This window comes from Pseudophryne corroboree, chromosome 2 (assembly GCF_028390025.1).
Source record: "Pseudophryne corroboree isolate aPseCor3 chromosome 2, aPseCor3.hap2, whole genome shotgun sequence".
In the NCBI taxonomy this organism is placed as follows: domain Eukaryota; kingdom Metazoa; phylum Chordata; class Amphibia; order Anura; family Myobatrachidae; genus Pseudophryne; species Pseudophryne corroboree.
The window spans coordinates 197,434,199-197,457,966 of NC_086445.1; the positions used below are offsets into that span (position 1 = coordinate 197,434,199).

At 45.9% G+C, this 23,768-nt stretch overlaps 1 protein-coding gene across 4 annotated transcripts in view; it reads left to right on the forward strand.

Annotated features, from left to right (window-relative positions):
• Positions 1-23,768, forward strand: part of PDE1B (phosphodiesterase 1B) — a 532,158-nt gene that overhangs the window by 100,846 nt on the left and 407,544 nt on the right. The window lies entirely within an intron of this gene.

The following is a 23,768-nucleotide window of genomic DNA, read 5'->3' on the forward strand; positions in this document are numbered from 1 at the left end:
TCTCCCTTTAACAAATATACCCTAATGGCATTAATGAGAGATTATTGGGTTTGTAGTGTATTTGAGAGTCAAATCTTTTGTCCAGCTCATTGTTTGAATCATACTGATGTGTTCCAGCTTTCCTAGGATAATGCGAGTTTTTAATACATGTTGAGTATCCCATATCCAAATATTCCGAAATACGGAATATTCCGAAATACGGACTTTTTTGAGTGAGAGTGAGATAGTGAAACCTTTGTTTTTTGATGACTCAATGTACACAAACTTTGTTTAATACAAAGTTATTAAAAATATTGTATTAAATGACCTTCAAGCTGTGTGTATAAGGTGTATAAGAAACATAAATGAATTGTGTGAATGTACACACACTTTGTTTAATGTACAAAGTTATAAAAAATATTGGCTAAAATGACCTTCAGGCTGTGTGTATAAGGTGAATATGTCACATAAATGCATTCTGTGCTTAGATTTAGGTCCCATCCCCATGATATATCATTATGGTATGCAATTATTCCAAAATACGGAAAAATCCGATATCCAAAATACCTCTGGTCCCAAGCATTTTGGATAAGGGATACTCAACCTGTACTGAGAATCTTTAGAATTAAACATGTATTTTTTCTAAAATTCAGCATTAGCAGTCCCCAGAGTAAAATAATTAATAGAAAGAGCTTTCTTTGGATTGACTGACAGTATGGTCATGCAAAACAAGATTCATTCAGTAACTGAGCAAATGTCAGGTGACACGAATGCCACAGTTCTCTGTTTTCAGATGATAAAATACCATGAATTAGTGAAGTAACTTTGCTCACATCATTTCGAAAGCTTATAAATATTTATCAGGTCTCCGCTTACAGCAGAGTCAACACAATGAGCTATTTGTTTCTCTGCATTTTATGATTCATGCATTTGTTTTTATTTTATTTTTTGCAAACATTTAATTTGTGCATTTAGCTGCTCAAAGTACATTTTATAGTTGTTGTTTTTTGCAAAGTAGTAGTTCATTTGGAACATTTGCAGTACATTGCTGGATACTTGATAAACAGAAAGGATTATACACTGTCTAAATCTGAGAGGCTGCCTGCAGGTGGCAGAACGTCATTGAGATTGATTTCTACTGCGGAGAAATATAATAATTGTAAACGATTATCCCTATGTAATAAAAAAAAATTGATTTGGCAAAGAAGAGTTGGCAAGCTGTACAGGCTTCAATCCCACAATGGTCACTCTTGCATTTAATCTTGATCTTATGAAACTAAAGCCTATCGGTTAGTGATTCCAGTGATAGAAAAAAAATTGTGTGAAACAATTTAATATTTGACATTGTTGAGGTTGTAAAGATCATCTCTAGGCAACTATGTGGGATAACCTTCATCCAACACCCAAGTTGCAATTTCAATTTTGACAGATTTAAATGTAGCATCAGTACTAGAACAGTATGTGTGTTTCAGAGATTTTAAGAACATGTTATGTACTGTATTAACCTCATCTGTTATGCTGGGTACACTAGACAATAGTGAACAAAGCACTACATTACTTATTCATACAGCAATTTTGTTCTGTGTTTATGTTTGTGCGAAATACACAACATGTTCTGCACTGTCTCTAAATGAAAGAACAATCCTGTCTATTTAAGTAGAACCTAATAATGCAAATAACCTTGTACAAGGTCATTCCTACCTCCAACAGTCATTCATTGAAAAAGATTGAATGCTCTTTGGTGCATGCATTTTTCATTGCGTTTTCTTCTGCTAGGACGTGCAGTGTGCTTTATATAAATATACATTTATATCTATAATGCTGTCAGCATTCATAATTGAGTTTTTCTTGAAAAGTGTACAGACAGGGACAGCCGCTCCTCTGGGCTATTCTCAGTACTCTCACTATTCAAGGCTGTTTAGAATGCCACTTCAAAAGTGTTCACAATCGACAAGAAAGAAAAAAAAGGTGTCTTTCCTTTACCCCCTCCCCCAGCCCTTCCCCTCCCCCTTCACCATAAGCCTTTACTAGATCTGTAACAGCTAAAATGGAATAGGAACGTCTAGATGTGAGGGAGGCAGAAAGAAGGAGTGGGAGGGTGGAAAGTGCCATGATTTTGTGGGGTATTCCCAGGGCTCCCCTCCGTGAGACTCTGCAATATTCATTCAGGAACACATCTCGGTTCTCAATCAGTGTGATTGGGACAGATGAGCCCTTCAGCTATGACAGAGCAGTTGTGGGAGCCTAGCAGTTGGATTACATGGTAGGCAGCTATATAGGATTTAAGCCAGCAGTGCTGCAGTATGGTGCAAGACATTTGTGGTCTGCTGCTCTATTTAGCCACATTCCCTTCTGTGATTATTACCATTGTAACATGCAATCAATAGATTCTCCTGGTTCATGTAACATTAATAGGACTATAATTACTTTTATTGTCTTCTATCTTGTTTGTTGTGGATAGCATGAACACGACACAATATATTTAGATATAAGAGGAACCATATATACTGGTATTTGAACTGATTAGGATTGACTTCAAGGTTATGTATCTAAGAAATGAGACGATGGTTTCCTAATGATTTAAGCATCATGTCTGTTTAAGAGAAGCCTTACTAACCCTAATAAGTCACCATCATGGATGATGATGTTTCATCAGCTGTAATCCCTCTTATGTATAGAAGAATGTGTGCGATCCCTTTCATATATACAACCCTCTCTCACACTGTAAGCTGCTGTGAGGTTCTGTAGTGTTATGATGCTGTAGGGGAGATATATCAAGACACGGAGAGGTGGTGTACAGATGTAGCCACACTCATCTATGCCGCGATGCATATGCCCGTGCGCATGCATCGCGGCATTATGTGAACACGCCACACTGCAACTGGCCGCAGTGGGCGTTCGCACCATAGGTTTTAATGGGTGAGTGTGCGGGCACACTTGCTGCGCGCAACGATGAGCATGGCTACATTTGTAGTTGTCCAAAGCAACAAATCATGTTCTAAGGGTTATATTTACTAAGGGTAGATTTTCATTGATTTAAATATATTTCAGATTGATTAAAATCTTAAGCGATGTTGGGCTTCCTGGGCTAAAACACACATGTACTAACTGATTCAGTATGATACCCCGGCGGTCAGGAGACCGACGCTGGGATGCCGACAGCTGGAATACCGGCACCGAGCGCAGCGTGTCTCTTCGCGGGCTCCCTGCGCTCACCGCATTTCGGACCCGGTGGCGACCTTCAGTCACCACAGGGTTATATTCCCCCTCATGTGGTGGCATGGACCACCACCCAAGTGGGGATTCCGACCGCTGGTATTTCGGTATTGGTCTCCTGACAGCCGGCAAACTGAATTCCTCCTGTACTAACAGATGATGTTTTTCTATTCATTTTTACATGTTAGTACATGTGTGTTTTAGCCCTGGAAGCCCAATATTGATTGGGATCGATTTTAATTTCAAAATTGATCAAAATTGACCTTTAGTAAATTTACACCATCCTGTCATTTCAAAGACTGTGCTAGATAAATGCAGAACTCTTTCATCAGGCACAAAATGCTTATCTCATAACTCATCACCTGTGTTGAACTAGTTAATTTATTAGACAGGCGTTTCAACCCAGGTGACGGCAATCATAAATTAAGAGAGAAGTCCAGGAGTGGAGCATTTTGTACATGAAGGAATAGGTCATGTTGGAGGGTCTGCTGAGTGGTTGCTGTAGGCAACATTTCCACTTTTCCGCTCTGCACGACTTGATACATCACCCCTGTAGGGAAATACAGCCAGGAAGCATCTGAGCTGGGTGCTGCTGGTGCTCAGCACTGCCTATCAATGGCACATGCACAAATAAATCCTGAGGTTCCAATCCCAGAATTGAAATTCCTGCAAATTTGGGACGAAATCACGGGACTCCGCTGATCCTGATCCCGGGATTGCCCCCCCGAATAGGGAGGAATTCAATTAGCAGCGGTAATTGACTGCAAGTGAAAAAGGGTGGGAGCCTCTGCCTTTAACACCTGGGGCTATTCACATAGAGCCTTTTTTTCTTATGTGGTAAATTACCACGATAACACACGTTAACCCATAGAATCCAGGATAAATTCCCAGACCTATGGGTTAACACGGTCACGGCACCCACAAACACGTTACTAAACAGATTTCTTTTTGAAAAATCCTTGTTAACTGCTGCCTGCCTTCGGGACTAATTTGAATAGCCCTAGCCTACTGTAAATTACCATGGCTAATTGAATTCCTCTCCATGGAATGCAAACCACAAGCTGAAGTCATGGCTGACAGGAGGCAGAGAAATCCTGGTCACAGGCAAATGGTCATGCATTGGAATCAAACAGGATGCAAGCAGCAGGACTCACTAGGACACAGCAGCACAATCACTAGGAAACATCAGTGCTAGTGGAGAGTGTACAATCACCTGAGTGACGGAAGGGGTAGGCCTACAAAGCCTCAGCACAGATGGATATAATTACCTGCTAGCAATCAGCAGCGTCTATGACTATGGCACTACTGGATATAAGAAAACACAGCAGCAGCAGCAACCCTGATAGGATTTATTACTGCAGAACCAATATCTCAAACACAAGAATTAGAACTTAGGTCCTAATTCAGCATGGGTTGTAGATGTGTGAAAAATTGCACACTCACAACCCTTTACTCTGACATGCGGCAGGACACCGAGCACAGGGAAAGTCCGCCCCACATGCCGTGTCCTCCCCCTCCCTAAACATGCGAGCACATCGCAAGACGGCAATTCTCTTACAGTATATGTTTAGGGTTGCCCTCTGCCTACGCAAGCTAGCTGCTAAGGCAAACGGCTACCCACCATGTTCCGGGTTGCAGCCACTGCGGCCCACCATGCAAACGGTCCAGACACACCTGCATTTGTCCGGCCCGTGCCCCCTCCCAACGCCGCACCTGAAATGACGACGCGATGCCCCCTCCCGTCCCGTGAAAGCCTCTTCCTGTTAATCAGGCAGAGACATTTGCGCAGGGCTTCAGCATGCAAAGGCTGTCGGAGCAGCGTTCCATGCTGAATTAGGCCCTTAGTATGTATCAATCTCACAGCTATATTACCGAACAATGTTCTAGACAATAGCTGTATTACCATGTTCTAGGCTCATAACCGTGATATTTGCAGACAGAAACATAGCCGTACGCCTAACTGCCTCGAGCCTTTGTGTGGAAATTTCTGCTAGTGTCCTGTCTCTTGAGAATATTTATTATGTAGAATGCAAATGTTTTGACATGGCTTGAGAGTGGTCCTGCACATCACATTGCTGTAACCTCATACCCAGGAGGCTTCCTTCAGTTACTCTGACTCACTGGGGAATTGAGAGTGAATTAGGCAGCCCCCCATGTGCGTGAACAGATCTTTTCTTTATTGATTTCTGCATTCACAACACGATGGGTCTCTTTTGGTGTAAGTAAGTGTGACATGTCTTATTAAAAAGGTCTATAAGTTCTTCCCTGAAGAGCTGTACAAATTCATATAAACTGCGCTTGCATTATCATTCTGCATGGCCATATATTTTGATTAATAGAACATCTGGTCATTAGGCCTTAACATTGTTCTCTAGCAGTATTCTCTTCTACCGCACACAGCATGTTTGGTGATAATAGTGGGAACGATATGAAATGATCACGGTGTCAGATCTTTGTGTTAGGTGCTGCTCTGAATATTTTACTGATACTGCTCTAGAATCATTTGTATCTGCTATAATCCTGCAGATATATTATCACTTTGCAGCTGTGTAGATTACAATTGACATTTTACACTTAACACAGTCAACAGGTATGATAGGTGTACAGGCATTTAATTAATGTTTGACATTCCTTTATTCAGAATAAAGTGGCATGATTCCTGTTCTAAATAGTGAACACAGGCTTGATATGTACACTATTCCAGAGTTGGTCACCGACTTTAACCCTAATCACTATATTTCAAAATGCCAGGCTGGTATTTCAGTGAGTGCATTGCCTGCTCCCTGAGCTGCCGCAGTGGGCGTGCCGAGAGCCGGATTTGGAAGCATGCAACTGGAAGAAGGAAAATAGTGGATACCAATCCAGTAAACCAAAATAACACCAGCATCCTCAAATGACAATTCAATAATAAACCAGCAATTACTGGTAATATACTATAGACATCTGTAGTAGTACATGGAAAATTGTGCCATCAGGAGACTTTGTTCATTATTAACAAGATAATATAGATTGTACTGTATATACACATCATCAATATAGATCATCAATCTTAATTTAATAATTAACTATTTTTCCTCACTTTCTCGTTAACTATATTCATATCACCTGAGTCATCATCTCTATTGCAGCATATTTCTCCCCATATATTCTTGCTCAGAGCAAACTCCGTCCTACGCCATTTATCTTCACTGTCCTGATGTATCTCGTCGGAAATCTTTCTTCCTTCCCAATCCTTGCCTTTGAAACTCCCTCCATCCCTGCTTGCGCTAGCAGCAATCTTATGCCAACCTTACTGAATGTTTATCTCCAGCTTACATGTCAATTCCTTGACAGATCTGCTGATCAATATCTGTGCAGTCATATTAATGCAATAGTGCAGTGGTTCCCAAACTGTATCTGGCACTGTGGGGGTATATCTGCACTGTGGGGGCATTGATGTATCTGGCACTGTGGGGGCATATCTGCACTGTGGGGGCATATCTGCACTGTGGGGGCATTTATGTATCTGGCGCTGTGGGGGTATATCTGCACTGTGGGGGCATTAATGTATCTGGCACTGTGGGGGCATATCTGGCACTGTGTGGCCATTTATGTAGCTGGCACTGCTGGGGGGGGCATGTCACGTGTAGCTGGCACTGCTGGGGGGGGCATGTCGCGTGTAGCTGGTACTGCTGGGGAGCATGTCGCGTGTAGCTGGCACTGCTGGGGGGCATGTCGCGTGTAGCTGGCACTGCTGGGGGGCATGTCGCGTGTAGCTGGCACTGCTGGGGGGGGGGCATGTCGCGTGTAGCTGGCACTGCTGGGGAGCATGTCGCGTGTAGCTGGCACTGCTGGGGGGCATGTCGCGTGTAGCTGGCACTGCTGGGGGGCATGTCGCGTGTAGCTGGCACTGCTGGGGGGCATGTCACGTGTAGCTGGCACTGCTGGGGGGCATGTCACGTGTAGCTGGCACTGCTGGGGAGCATGTTATGTAGTATTCCCGCTAGGCGTCTGTGGCTAGGCAATGTGTCTCAGTTATCTCCCTGGTGCAATGTGTCTCAGTGCTGTGCCTGGCGCAAAGTGTATAGGAGGTTCTACCTGGTGCAGTGTGTATTAGCTGCACTACTGTGTGGTGTAATGCAAATTGCCACTATTATGTGGCCACGTACCTTCCCCACGAAGTAACTCCCCTTAATTTTTGCGACGCGCCTTCGGCGCGCACTGTCCATGCTTTAACATATAGGTATGGGAACAACAAGCAGTATGTACATCATTTTGCCCTCCTAACTTAAAAATGCGCCCTCCCTGTGATCAGCACTATGCCCTAAAAAGTGAACACTATCATGTGTAGCTGGCACTGCTGGGGGGCATGTCATGTGTAGCTGGCACTGCTGCGGGGCATGTCATGTGTAGCTGGCACTGCTGCGGGGCATGTCATGTGTAGCTGGCACTGCTGCGGGGCATGTCATGTGTAGCTGGCACTGCTGGGGGGCATGTCATGTCTATCTGGCACTGCACATTATGTGTATCTGGCACTATACTGGAGACATTGTGTGTAAGGAACACTACTGTGGCTATGTGTAAGGCTGCTAATTGTGTGAAAATATGTTTATAGTTTGATGATATGAAGTTACGAGGCCACGCCCACTTTTACAGAGGCCACACCCACTTTTCCGGGAGCGCGCGCGCCGAAGGCGCGCGCATGGGGGGGGGGGGGCGCTTTTAAATTTTCTCGCTCAGGGTGCTAGTAGGCCTGGAGCCGGCCCTGCCCCTATGCCACATGAGCCAAAATTCACACAGAATGAGCCAAAATTCTCATTATGCCACATAGAATGAGTGAAAATTCACATTATGCCACATGGAACGAGCCAAAATTCACATTATGCCACTCAGTATGAGCAGCAATTCAGGGACAGGGAGAGTGACAGAGGGACAGGGAGAGTGACAGGAGGGACAGGGAGAGTGACAGGAGGGACATAGGGACAGGGAGAGTGACAGTAGGGACAGGGAGAGTGACAGGGACATAGGGACAGGTAGAGTGACAGCGGGACATAGGGATATGGAGAATGACAGCAGGGACATAGGGACAGGAAGAGTGTCAGCAGGGACATAGGGACAGGGAGAGTGACAGCAGGAACATAGGGACAGGGAGAGTGACAGCAGGGACATAGGGAGAGGGTCAGTGACAGAGAGAGGGACAGCAATGACATATAGAAGGGAGAGAGAAAGTCAGCAGTGTAAAATTACCTAATCAGCAGCGGCGGTGTGGAGGAGGCTGTGACTGCCGGTGTGGAGGATGAGGTTGTGGGCAGCAGCGATGCAGAGTTGGCTGTGGTCGGCGGCGATGGATGAGGAGGCTGTGGGTGGTGATGCGGAGGAGGCAGCGGTGCAGAGCAGGAGGCTGTGGGTGCAAGAGGCTGTGGGTGCAGGAGGCTGTGGGCGGCAGCACATCGGAGGTGGTGGTGCGGAGCAGGAGGCTGTGGGTGTGAAGGAGACAGCGGGCAGCAGCGGTGGCCTTTGGCACGGCTCTGGTCTGCCTATGCCGCTATATCAAATCTGCCACGAATGGCAGCCAATCAGGAGCGACTGCGCAGCCACTCCTGATTGGCTGCCGGTTCAATAGCTCTGAATTTTAAATACTGCGGCAGCGGGGGTCTCAGTCTGTGCTTGAAGTGGTGGTATGCCATACTGGTGTATAACGGCCCACTTCGAGCACTGCTTATAGTTTAATAATGCCTGGGTACTCTTTATAGCTCCAACTAATTGAGAGACAACTACTTTTTAAAGTTTTCTTTTAGTGGAACAAAGACAACTTAATCAACCTTAAAATGCACATAGAAAACATGACTTGATAAAGACTTCTCAGTCGAAACGCGTTGGTGGTTAAGGAGGTTCACCCCGATACCCAAGAGATCAGTTCCTAGGAGTGTGGGAGTCCGGATTTACCGCACCCCAGGTCTGTGTTTTTTTGATAACTATCTCTCAGTATTGGGATGTTTCCCTCCATTGTTTATGCATGGTGACCCATGTCTGAAAAGTTTTTACAAATTTTATGACATTTTTTTGTAAATAAATGGACACATTATCATAAAACCATCTCTTTTGTGGGTTTTATGTATCTCATGGTTTCGATGAGAACTGCATAAAGAAGAAGCAGGAAGTCACCCTCCAAAGAAACCCTGATGTGCCTTTACAACATCTACAGAACGTGAGTCTGGGTTACGCCTCACCTTCTTGTTATTTGGACCTTTGAAAGATACCTTTATAGGAGTATTTTATTTGTTTTCATGTAAGTACGGTACGTTCCCTACTTGAAATTAGAGATGAGCGCCTGAAATTTTTCGGGTTTTGTGTTTTGGTTTTGGGTTCGGTTCCGCGGCCGTGTTTTGGGTTCGAACGCGTTTTGGCAAAACCTCACCGAATTTTTTTTGTCGGATTCGGGTGTGTTTTGGATTCGGGTGTTTTTTTCAAAAAACACTAAAAAACAGCTTAAATCATAGAATTTGGGGGTCATTTTGATCCCAAAGTATTATTAACCTCAAAAACCATAATTTACACTCATTTTCAGTCTATTCTGAATACCTCACACCTCACAATATTATTTTTAGTCCTAAAATTTGCACCGAGGTCGCTGTGTGAGTAAGATAAGCGACCCTAGTGGCCGACACAAACACCGGGCCCATCTAGGAGTGGCACTGCAGTGTCACGCAGGATGTCCCTTCCAAAAAACCCTCCCCAAACAGCACATGACGCAAAGAAAAAAAGAGGCGCAATGAGGTAGCTGTGTGAGTAAGATTAGCGACCCTAGTGGCCGACACAAACACCGGGCCCATCTAGGAGTGGCACTGCAGTGTCACGCAGGATGGCCCTTCCAAAAAACCCTCCCCAAACAGCACATGACGCAAAGAAAAAAAGAGGCGCAATGAGGTAGCTGTGTGAGTAAGATTAGCGACCCTAGTGGCCGACACAAACACCGGGCCCATCTAGGAGTGGCACTGCAGTGTCACGCAGGATGTCCCTTCCAAAAAACCCTCCCCAAACAGCACATGACGCAAAGAAAAAAAGAGGCGCAATGAGGTAGCTGTGTGAGTAAGATTAGCGACCCTAGTGGCCGACACAAACACCGGGCCCATCTAGGAGTGGCACTGCAGTGTCACGCAGGATGTCCCTTCCAAAAAACCCTCCCCAAACAGCACATGACGCAAAGAAAAAAAGAGGCGCAATGAGGTAGCTGACTGTGTGAGTAAGATTAGCGACCCTAGTGGCCGACACAAACACCGGGCCCATCTAGGAGTGGCACTGCAGTGTCACGCAGGATGTCCCTTCCAAAAAACCCTCCCCAATCAGCACATGATGCAAAGAAAAAGAAAAGAAAAAAGAGGTGCAAGATGGAATTGTCCTTGGGCCCTCCCACCCACCCTTATGTTGTATAAACAAAACAGGACATGCACACTTTAACCAACCCATCATTTCAGTGACAGGGTCTGCCACACGACTGTGACTGATATGACGGGTTGGTTTGGACCCCCCCCAAAAAAGAAGCAATTAATCTCTCCTTGCACAAACTGGCTCTACAGAGGCAAGATGTCCACCTCATCTTCACCCTCCGATATATCACCGTGTACATCCCCCTCCTCACAGATTATCAATTCGTCCCCACTGGAATCCACCATCTCAGCTCCCTGTGTACTTTGTGGAGGCAATTGCTGCTGGTCAATGTCTCCGCGGAGGAATTGATTATAATTCATTTTAATGAACATCATCTTCTCCACATTTTCTGGATGTAACCTCGTACGCCGATTGCTGACAAGGTGAGCGGCGGCACTAAACACTCTTTCGGAGTACACACTTGTGGGAGGGCAACTTAGGTAGAATAAAGCCAGTTTGTGCAAGGGCCTCCAAATTGCCTCTTTTTCCTGCCAGTATAAGTACGGACTGTGTGACGTGCCTACTTGGATGCGGTCACTCATATAATCCTCCACCATTCTATCAATGTTGAGAGAATCATATGCAGTGACAGTAGACGACATGTCCGTAATCGTTGTCAGGTCCTTCAGTCCGGACCAGATGTCAGCATCAGCAGTCGCTCCAGACTGCCCTGCATCACCGCCAGCGGGTGGGCTCGGAATTCTGAGCCTTTTCCTCGCACCCCCAGTTGCGGGAGAATGTGAAGGAGGAGATGTTGACAGGTCGCGTTCCGCTTGACTTGACAATTTTGTCACCAGCAGGTCTTTCAACCCCAGCAGACTTGTGTCTGCCGGAAAGAGAGATCCAAGGTAGGCTTTAAATCTAGGATCGAGCACGGTGGCCAAAATGTAGTGCTCTGATTTCAACAGATTGACCACCCGTGAATCCTTGTTAAGCGAATTAAGGGCTCCATCCACAAGTCCCACATGCCTAGCGGAATTGCTCCGTGTTAGCTCCTCCTTCAATGTCTCCAGCTTCTTCTGCAAAAGCCTGATGAGGGGAATGACCTGACTCAGGCTGGCAGTGTCTGAACTGACTTCACGTGTGGCAAGTTCAAAGGGCATCAGAACCTTGCACAACGTTGAAATCATTCTCCACTGCGCTTGAGACAGGTGCATTCCACCTACTATATCGTGCTCAATTGTATAGGCTTGAATGGCCTTTTGCTGCTCCTCCAACCTCTGAAGCATATAGAGGGTTGAATTCCACCTCGTTACCACTTCTTGCTTCAGATGATGGCAGGGCAGGTTCAGTAGTTTTTGGTGGTGCTCCAGTCTTCTGTACGTGGTGCCTGTACGCCGAAAGTGTCCCGCAATTCTTCTGGCCACCGACAGCATCTCTTGCACGCCCCTGTCGTTTTTTAAAAAATTCTGCACCACCAAATTCAAGGTATGTGCAAAACATGGGACGTGCTGGAATTTGCCCATATTTAATGCACACACAATATTGCTGGCGTTGTCCGATGCCACAAATCCACAGGAGAGTCCAATTGGGGTAAGCCATTCCGCGATGATCTTCCTCAGTTGCCGTAAGAGGTTTTCAGCTGTGTGCGTATTCTGGAAAGCGGTGGTACAAAGCGTAGCCTGCCTAGGAAAGAGTTGGCATTTGCGAGATGCTGCTACTGGTGCCGCCGCTGCTGTTCTTGCGGCGGGAGTCCATACATCTACCCAGTGGGCTGTCACAGTCATATAGTCCTGACCCTGCCCTGCTCCACTTGTCCACATGTCCGTGGTTAAGTGGACATTGGGTACAACTGCATTTTTTAGGACACTGGTGAGTCTTTTTCTGACGTCCGTGTACATTCTCGGTATCGCCTGCCTAGAGAAGTGGAACCTAGATGGTATTTGGTAACGGGGGCACACTGCCTCAATAAATTGTCTAGTTCCCTGTGAACTAACGGCGGATACCGGACGCACGTCTAACACCAACATAGTTGTCAAGGCCTCAGTTATCCGCTTTGCAGTAGGATGACTGCTGTGATATTTCATCTTCCTCGCAAAGGACTGTTGAACAGTCAATTGCTTACTGGAAGTAGTACAAGTGGGCTTACGACTTCCCCTCTGGGATGACCATCGACTCCCAGCGGCAACAACAGCAGCGCCAGCAGCAGTAGGCGTTACACGCAAGGATGCATCGGAGGAATCCCAGGCAGGAGAGGACTCGTCAGAATTGCCAGTGACATGGCCTGCAGGACTATTGGCATTCCTGGGGAAGGAGGAAATTGACACTGAGGGAGTTGGTGGGGTGGTTTGCGTGAGCTTGGTTACAAGAGGAAGGGATTTACTGGTCAGTGGACTGCTTCCGCTGTCACCCAAAGTTTTTGAACTTGTCACTGACTTATTATGAATGCGCTGCAGGTGACGTATAAGGGAGGATGTTCCGAGGTGGTTAACGTCCTTACCCCTACTTATTACAGCTTGACAAAGGGAACACACGGCTTGACACCTGTTGTCCGCATTTCTGGTGAAATACCTCCACACCGAAGAGCTGATTTTTTTGGTATTTTCACCTGGCATGTCAACGGCCATATTCCTCCCACGGACAACAGGTGTCTCCCCGGGTGCCTGACTTAAACAAACCACCTCACCATCAGAATCCTCCTGGTCAATTTCCTCCCCAGCGCCAGCAACACCCATATCCTCCTCATCCTGGTGTACTTCAACACTGACATCTTCAATCTGACTATCAGGAACTGGACTGCGGGTGCTCCTTCCAGCACTTGCAGGGGGCGTGCAAATGGTGGAAGGCGCATGCTCTTCACGTCCAGTGTTGGGAAGGTCAGGCATCGCAACCGACACAATTGGACTCTCCTTGTGGATTTGGGATTTCGAAGAATGCACAGTTCTTTGCTGTGCTGCTTTTGCCAGCTTGAGTCTTTTCATTTTTCTAGCGAGAGGCTGAGTGCTTCCATCCTCATGTGAAGCTGAACCACTAGCCATGAACATAGGCCAGGGCCTCAGCCGTTCCTTGCCACTCCGTGTGGTAAATGGCATATTGGCAAGTTTACGCTTCTCCTCCGACAATTTTATTTTAGGTTTTGGAGTCCTTTTTTTTCTGATATTTGGTGTTTTGGATTTGACATGCTCTGTACTATGACATTGGGCATCGGCCTTGGCAGACGACGTTGCTGGCATTTCATCGTCTCGGCCATGACTAGTGGCAGCAGCTTCAGCACGAGGTGGAAGTGGATCTTGATCTTTCCCTAATTTTGGAACCTCAACATTTTTGTTCTCCATATTTTAATAGGCACAACTAAAAGGCACCTCAGGTAAACAATGGAGATGGATACTAGTATACAATTATGGACTGCCTGCCGACTGCAGACACAGAGGTAGCCACAGCCATGAACTACCGTACTGTACTGTGTCTGCAGCTAATATAGACTGGTTGATAAAGAGAAGATGTCTATGTAACTATGTATGTATAAAGAAGACTGAAAAAAATCCACGGTTAGGTGGTATACAATTATGGACGGACTGCCTGCCGAGTGCAGACACAGAGGTAGCCACAGCCGTGAACTACCGTACTGTACTGTGTCTGCAGCTAATATAGACTGGTTGATAAAGAGAAGATGTCTATGTAACTATGTATGTATAAAGAAGAATGAAAAAAAACCACGGTTAGGTGGTATACAATTATGGACGGACTGCCTGCCGAGTGCAGACACAGAGGTAGCCACAGCCGTGAACTACCGTACTGTACTGTGTCTGCAGCTAATATAGACTGGTTGATAAAGAGAAGATGTCTATGTAACTATGTATGTATAAAGAAGAATGAAAAAAATCCACGGTTAGGTGGTATTACAATTATGGACGGACTGCCTGCCGAGTGCAGAGACACAGAGGTAGCCACAGCCGTGAACTACCGTACTGTGTCTGCTGCGACTGGATGATAAATGATATAAAAAATATATATATATCACTACTGCAGCCGGACAGGTATATATTATATATTATATAATGACGGACCTGCTGGACACTGTCTGTCAGCAGAATGAGTTTTATTTTTATAGAATAAAAAAAAAAAAAACACACAAGTGAAGTCACACGACGAGTGTTTAACTTTTTCAGGCAATCACAATATAAGTATACTACTAACTATACTGGTGGTCAGTGTGGTCAGGTCACTGGTCAGTCACACTGGCAGTGGCACTCCTGCAGCAAAAGTGTGCACTGTTTAATTTTAATATAATATGTACTCCTGGCTCCTGCTATAACCTATAACTGGCACTGCAGTAGTGCTCCCCAGTCTCCCCCACAATTATAAGCTGTGTGAGCTGAGCAGTCAGACAGATATATAATATATATAGATGATGCAGCACACTGGCCTGAGCCTGAGCAGTGCACACAGATATGGTATGTGACTGACTGAGTCACTGTGTGTATCGCTTTTTTCAGGCAGAGAACAGATATATTAAATAAACTGCACTGTGTGTCTGGTGGTCACTCACTATATAATATATTATGTACTCCTGGCTCCTGCTATAACCTATAACTGGCACTGCAGTAGTGCTCCCCAGTCTCCCCCACAATTATAAGCTGTGTGAGCTGAGCAGTCAGACAGATATATATAATATTATATATAGATAATAGATGATGCAGCACACTGGCCTGAGCCTGAGCAGTGCACACAGATATGGTATGTGACTGACTGAGTCACTGTGTGTATCGCTTTTTTCAGGCAGAGAACGGATATATTAAATAAACTGCACTGTGTGTCTGGTGGTCACTCACTATATAATATATTATGTACTCCTGGCTCCTGCTATAACCTATAACTGGCACTGCAGTAGTGCTCCCCAGTCTCCCCCACAATTATAAGCTGTGTGAGCTGAGCAGTCAGACAGATATATATAATATTATATATAGATAATAGATGATGCAGCACACTGGCCTGAGCCTGAGCAGTGCACACAGATATGGTATGTGACTGACTGAGTCACTGTATGTATCGCTTTTTTCAGGCAGAGAACGGATATATTAAATAAACTGCACTGTGTGTCTGGTGGTCACTCACTATATAATATATTATGTACTCCTGGCTCCTGCTATAACCTATAACTGGCACTGCAGTAGTGCTCCCCAGTCTCCCCCACAATTATAAGCTGTGTGAGCTGAGCAGTCAGACAGATATATATAATATTATATATAGATAATAGATGATGCAGCACACTGGCCTGAGCCTGAGCAGTGCACACAGATATGGTATGTGACTGAGTCACTGTGTGCTGTGTATCGCTTTTTTCAGGCAGAGAACGGATTATAAAGTAAACTGCACTGTCCTCACTAGTAAACTCTCTCCACTCAGTCTCTACACTTCTACAGTAACAGTACTCCTCCTAGTCAGCTCCAGTAAATCTCTCTCAGTCTCTTATAATCTAAATGGAGAGGACGCCAGCCACGTCCTCTCCCTATCAATCTCAATGCACGTGTGAAAATGGCGGCGACGCGCGGCTCCTTATATAGAATCCGAGTCTCGCGATAGAATCCGAGCCTCGCGAGAATCCGACAGCGTCATGATGACGTTCGGGCGCGCTCGGGTTAACCGAGCAAGGCGGGAAGATCCGAGTCTGCTCGGACCCGTGAAAAAAACCATGAAGTTCTGGCGGGTTCGGATTCAGAGAAACCGAACCCGCTCATCTCTACTTGAAATAGGATTTACATCACCTTTTTTTCTGAATCTGTTTCACGTCAGTATATCGAACGTATTACACCAGAGGTTCTCAAACTCGGTCCTCGGGAGCCCACACAGTGCATGTTTTGCAGGTAACCCAGCAGGTGCACAGGTGTATTAATTACTCACTGACACATTTTAAAAGGTCCACAGGTGGAGCTAATTACTTCACTTGCGATTCTGTGAGGAGACCTGCAAAACATGCACTGTGTGGGCCCCAGAGGACCGAGTTTGAGAACCTCTGTATTACACCATTGGGGTTTCCACCCCTGTCTGTTACTCTTTGTTTTATGAGGGATGACTAAAAGGAAAGAAGAACATTAGAACCCACTGCAGTTAAGGAGGAAAAAGATACCTTTATGGACATTTTGCACACACTATACATGAGAGTACGGTGCGTACCTGCTAGAAGTTTTCTTGTCATCTCCTCATGATACACATCGGTTAACTACTTTCATTTGAGATATCCTACACCGTTTACCCTGAACTATCCAGACTGTTTGTGGCTTTCTCCTAGAGATGAGCGGGTTCGGTTTCTCTGAATCCGAACCCGCCCGAACTTCATGTTTTTTTTCACGGGTCCGAGCGACTCGGATCTTCCCGCCTTGCTCGGTTAACCCGAGCGCGCCCGAACGTCATCATGACGCTGTCGGATTCTCGCGAGGCTCGGATTCTATCGCGAGACTCGGATTCTATATAAGGAGCCGTGCGTCGCCGCCATTTTCACACGTGCATTGAGATTGATAGGGAGAGGACGTGGCTGGCGTCCTCTCCGTTTAGAATTAGAATAGATTAGAGAGACACTTGATTTACTAATTTTGGGGAGCATTAGGAGTACTCAGTAGTGTACAGTGCAGAGTTTTGCTGATAGTGACCAGTGACCACCACTTTTATTTATAATCCGTTCTCTGCCTGAAAAAAGCGATACACAGCACACAGTGACTCAGTCACATACCATATCTGTGTGCACTGCTCAGGCTCAGGCCAGTGTGCTGCATCATCTATTATCTATATATAATATTATATATATCTGTCTGACTGCTCAGCTCACACAGCTTATAATTGTGGGGGAGACTGGGGAGCACTACTGCAGTGCCAGTTATAGGTTATAGCAGGAGCCAGGAGTACATAATATAATCCGTTCTCTGCCTGAAAAAAGCGATACACAGCACACAGTGACTCAGTCACATACCATATCTGTGTGCACTGCTCAGGCTCAGGCCAGTGTGCTGCATCATCTATTATCTATATATAATATTATATATATCTGTCTGACTGCTCAGCTCACACAGCTTATAATTGTGGGGGAGACTGGGGAGCACTACTGTAGTGCCAGTTATAGGTTATAGCAGGAGCCAGGAGTACATAATATATTATATAGTGAGTGACCACCAGACACACAGTGCAGTTTATTTAATATATCCGTTCTCTGCCTGAAAAAAGCGATACACACAGTGACTCAGTCAGTCACATACCATATCTGTGTGCACTGCTCAGGCTCAGGCCAGTGTGCTGCATCATCTATATATATTATATATCTGTCTGACTGCTCAGCTCACACAGCTTATAATTGTGGGGGAGACTGGGGAGCACTACTGCAGTGCCAGTTATAGGTTATAGCAGGAGCCAGGAGTACATAATATTATATTAAAATTAAACAGTGCACACTTTTGCTGCAGGAGTGCCACTGCCAGTGTGACTAGTGACCAGTGACCTGACCACCAGTATATAATATTAGTAGTATACTATCTCTTTATCAACCAGTCTATATTAGCAGCAGACACAGTACAGTGCGGTAGTTCACGGCTGTGGCTACCTCTGTGTCGGCACTCGGCAGCCCGTCCATAATTGTATATACCACCTAACCGTGGTTTTTTTTTCTTTCTTTATACATACATACTAGTTACGAGTATACTATCTCTTTATCAACCAGTCTATATATTAGCAGCAGACACAGTACAGTGCGGTAGTTCACGGCTGTGGCTACCTCTGTGTCGGCACTCGGCAGCCCGTCCATAATTGTATATACCACCTAACCGTGGTTTTTTTTTCTTTCTTTATACATACATACTAGTTACGAGTATACTATCTCTTTATCAACCAGTCTATATATTAGCAGCAGACACAGTACAGTGCGGTAGTTCACGGCTGTGGCTACCTCTGTGTCGGCACTCGGCAGCCTGTCCATAATTGTATATACCACCTAACCGTGGTTTTTTTTTCTTTCTTTATACATACATACTAGTTACGAGTATACTATCTCTTTATCAACCAGTCTATATATTAGCAGCAGACACAGTACAGTGCGGTAGTTCACGGCTGTGGCTACCTCTGTGTCGGCACTCGGCAGCCCGTCCATAATTGTATATACCACCTAACCGTGGTTTTTTTTTCTTTCTTTATACATACATACTAGTTACGAGTATACTATCTCTTTATCAACCAGTCTATATATTAGCAGCAGACACAGTACAGTGCGGTAGTTCACGGCTGTGGCTACCTCTGTGTCGGCACTCGGCAGCCCGTCCATAATTGTATATACCACCTAACCGTGGTTTTTTTTTCTTTCTTTATACATACATACTAGTTACGAGTATACTATCTCTTTATCAACCAGTCTATATATTAGCAGCAGACACAGTACAGTGCGGTAGTTCACGGCTGTGGCTACCTCTGTGTCGGCACTCGGCAGCCCGTCCATAATTGTATACACCACCTAACCGTGGTTTTTTTTTCTTTCTTTATACATACATACTAGTTACGAGTATACTATCTCTTTATCAACCAGTCTATATATTAGCAGCAGACACAGTACAGTGCGGTAGTTCACGGCTGTGGCTACCTCTGTGTCGGCACTCGGCAGCCCGTCCATAATTGTATATACCACCTAACCGTGGTTTTTTTTTCTTTCTTTATACATACATACTAGTTACGAGTATACTATCTCTTTATCAACCAGTCTATATATTAGCAGCAGACACAGTACAGTGCGGTAGTTCACGGCTGTGGCTACCTCTGTGTCGGCACTCGGCAGCCCGTCCATAATTGTATATACCACCTAACCGTGGTTTTTTTTTCTTTCTTTATACATACATACTAGTTACGAGTATACTATCTCTTTATCAACCAGTCTATATATTAGCAGCAGACACAGTACAGTGCGGTAGTTCACGGCTGTGGCTACCTCTGTGTCGGCACTCGGCAGCCCGTCCATAATTGTATATACCACCTAACCGTGGTTTTTTTTTCTTTCTTTATACATACATACTAGTTACGAGTATACTATCTCTTTATCAACCAGTCTATATATTAGCAGCAGACACAGTACAGTGCGGTAGTTCACGGCTGTGGCTACCTCTGTGTCGGCACTCGGCAGCCCGTCCATAATTGTATATACCACCTAACCGTGGTTTTTTTTTCTTTCTTTATACATACATATTAGTTACGAGTATACTATCTCTTTATCAACCAGTCTATATATTAGCAGCAGACACAGTACAGTGTGGTAGTTCACGGCTGTGGCTACCTCTGTGTCGGCACTCGGCAGCCTGTCCATAATTGTATATACCACCTAACCGTGGTTTTTTTTTCTTTCTTTATACATACATACTAGTTACGAGTATACTATCTCTTTATCAACCAGTCTATATATTAGCAGCAGACACAGTACAGTGCAGTAGTTCACGGCTGTGGCTACCTCTGTGTCGGCACTCGGCAGCCCGTCCATAATTGTATACTAGTATCCAATCCATCCATCTCCATTGTTTACCTGAGGTGCCTTTTAGTTGTGCCTATTAAAATATGGAGAACAAAAATGTTGAGGTTCCAAAATTAGGGAAAGATCAAGATCCACTTCCACCTCGTGCTGAAGCTGCTGCCACTAGTCATGGCCGAGACGATGAAATGCCAGCAACGTCGTCTGCCAAGGCCGATGCCCAATGGCATAGTACAGAGCATGTCAAAACCAAAACACCAAATATCAGTAAAAAAAGGACTCCAAAACCTAAAATAAAATTGTCGGAGGAGAAGCGTAAACTTGCCAATATGCCATTTACCACACGGAGTGGCAAGGAACGGCTGAGGCCCTGGCCTATGTTCATGGCTAGTGGTTCAGCTTCACATGAGGATGGAAGCACTCAGCCTCTCGCTAGAAAACTGAAAAGACTCAAGCTGGCAAAAGCACCGCAAAGAACTGTGCGTTCTTTGAAATCCCAAATCCACAAGGAGAGTCCAATTGTGTCGGTTGCGATGCCTGACCTTCCCAACACTGGACGTGAAGAGCATGCGCCTTCCACCATTTGCACGCCCCCTGCAAGTGCTGGAAGGAGCACCCGCAGTCCAGTTCCTGATAGTCAGATTGAAGATGTCAGTGTTGAAGTACACCAGGATGAGGAGGATATGGGTGTTGCTGGCGCTGGGGAGGAAATTGACCAGGAGGATTCTGATGGTGAGGTGGTTTGTTTAAGTCAGGCACCCGGGGAGACACCTGTTGTCCGTGGGAGGAATATGGCCGTTGACATGCCAGGTGAAAATACCAAAAAAATCAGCTCTTCGGTGTGGAGGTATTTCACCAGAAATGCGGACAACAGGTGTCAAGCCGTGTGTTCCCTTTGTCAAGCTGTAATAAGTAGGGGTAAGGACGTTAACCACCTCGGAACATCCTCCCTTATACGTCACCTGCAGCGCATTCATAATAAGTCAGTGACAAGTTCAAAAACTTTGGGTGACAGCGGAAGCAGTCCACTGACCAGTAAATCCCTTCCTCTTGTAACCAAGCTCACGCAAACCACCCCACCAACTCCCTCAGTGTCAATTTCCTCCTTCCCCAGGAATGCCAATAGTCCTGCAGGCCATGTCACTGGCAATTCTGACGAGTCCTCTCCTGCCTGGGATTCCTCCGATGCATCCTTGCGTGTAACGCCTACTGCTGCTGGCGCTGCTGTTGTTGCCGCTGGGAGTCGATGGTCATCCCAGAGGGGAAGTCGTAAGCCCACTTGTACTACTTCCAGTAAGCAATTGACTGTTCAACAGTCCTTTGCGAGGAAGATGAAATATCACAGCAGTCATCCTACTGCAAAGCGGATAACTGAGGCCTTGGCATCCTGGGTGGTGAGAAACGTGGTTCCGGTATCCATCATTACTGCAGAGCCAACTAGAGACTTGTTGGAGGTACTGTGTCCCCGGTACCAAATACCATCTAGGTTCCATTTCTCTAGGCAGGCGATACCGAAAATGTACACAGACCTCAGAAAAAGAGTCACCAGTGTCCTAAAAAATGCAGCTGTACCCAATGTCCACTTAACCACGGACATGTGGACAAGTGGAGCAGGGCAGGGTCAGGACTATATGACTGTGACAGCCCACTGGGTAGATGTATGGACTCCCGCCGCAAGAACAGCAGCGGCGGCACCAGTAGCAGCATCTCGCAAACGCCAACTCTTTCCTAGGCAGGCTACGCTTTGTATCACCGCTTTCCAGAATACGCACACAGCTGAAAACCTCTTACGGCAACTGAGGAAGATCATCGCGGAATGGCTTACCCCAATTGGACTCTCCTGTGGATTTGTGGCATCGGACAACGCCAGCAATATTGTGTGTGCATTAAATCTGGGCCAATTCCAGCACGTCCCATGTTTTGCACATACCTTGAATTTGGTGGTGCAGAATTTTTTAAAAAACGACAGGGGCGTGCAAGAGATGCTGTCGGTGGCCAGAAGAATTGCGGGACACTTTCGGCGTACAGGCACCACGTACAGAAAACTGGAGCACCACCAAAAACTACTGAACCTGCCCTGCCATCATCTGAAGCAAGAAGTGGTAACGAGGTGGAATTCAACCCTCTATATGCTTCAGAGGTTGGAGGAGCAGCAAAAGGCCATTCAAGCCTATACAATTGAGCACGATATAGTAGGTGGAATGCACCTGTCTCAAGTGCAGTGGAGAATGATTTCAACGTTGTGCAAGGTTCTGATGCCCTTTGAACTTGCCACACGTGAAGTCAGTTCAGACACTGCCAGCCTGAGTCAGGTCATTCCCCTCATCAGGCTTTTGCAGAAGAAGCTGGAGGCATTGAAGGAGGAGCTAACACGGAGCGATTCCGCTAGGCATGTGGGACTTGTGGATGCAGCCCTTAATTCGCTTAACAAGGATTCACGGGTGGTCAATCTGTTGAAATCAGAGCACTACATTTTGGCCACCGTGCTCGATCCTAGATTTAAAGCCTACCTTGGATCTCTCTTTCCGGCAGACACAGGTCTGCTGGGGTTGAAAGACCTGCTGGTGACAAAATTGTCAAGTCAAGCGGAACGCGACCTGTCAACATCTCCTCCTTCACATTCTCCCGCAACTGGGGGTGCGAGGAAAAGGCTCAGAATTCCGAGCCCACCCGCTGGCGGTGATGCAGGGCAGTCTGGAGCGACTGCTGATGCTGACATCTGGTCCGGACTGAAGGACCTGACAACGATTACGGACATGTCGTCTACTGTCACTGCATATGATTCTCTCAACATTGATAGAATGGTGGAGGATTATATGAGTGACCGCATCCAAGTAGGCACGTCACACAGTCCGTACTTATACTGGCAGGAAAAAGAGGCAATTTGGAGGCCCTTGCACAAACTGGCTTTATTCTACCTAAGTTGCCCTCCCACAAGTGTGTACTCCGAAAGAGTGTTTAGTGCCGCCGCTCACCTTGTCAGCAATCGGCGTACGAGGTTACATCCAGAAAATGTGGAGAAGATGATGTTCATTAAAATGAATTATAATCAATTCCTCCGCGGAGACATTGACCAGCAGCAATTGCCTCCACAAAGTACACAGGGAGCTGAGATGGTGGATTCCAGTGGGGACGAATTGATAATCTGTGAGGAGGGGGATGTACACGGTGATATATCGGAGGGTGAAGATGAGGTGGACATCTTGCCTCTGTAGAGCCAGTTTGTGCAAGGAGAGATTAATTGCTTCTTTTTTGGGGGGGGTCCAAACCAACCCGTCATATCAGTCACAGTCGTGTGGCAGACCCTGTCACTGAAATGATGGGTTGGTTAAAGTGTGCATGTCCTGTTTTGTTTATACAACATAAGGGTGGGTGGGAGGGCCCAAGGACAATTCCATCTTGCACCTCTTTTTTCTTTTCTTTTTCTTTGCATCATGTGCTGATTGGGGAGGGTTTTTTGGAAGGGACATCCTGCGTGACACTGCAGTGCCACTCCTAGATGGGCCCGGTGTTTGTGTCGGCCACTAGGGTCGCTAATCTTACTCACACAGTCAGCTACCTCATTGCGCCTCTTTTTTTCTTTGCGTCATGTGCTGTTTGGGGAGGGTTTTTTGGAAGGGACATCCTGCGTGACACTGCAGTGCCACTCCTAGATGGGCCCGGTGTTTGTGTCGGCCACTAGGGTCGCTAATCTTACTCACACAGCTACCTCATTGCGCCTCTTTTTTTCTTTGCGTCA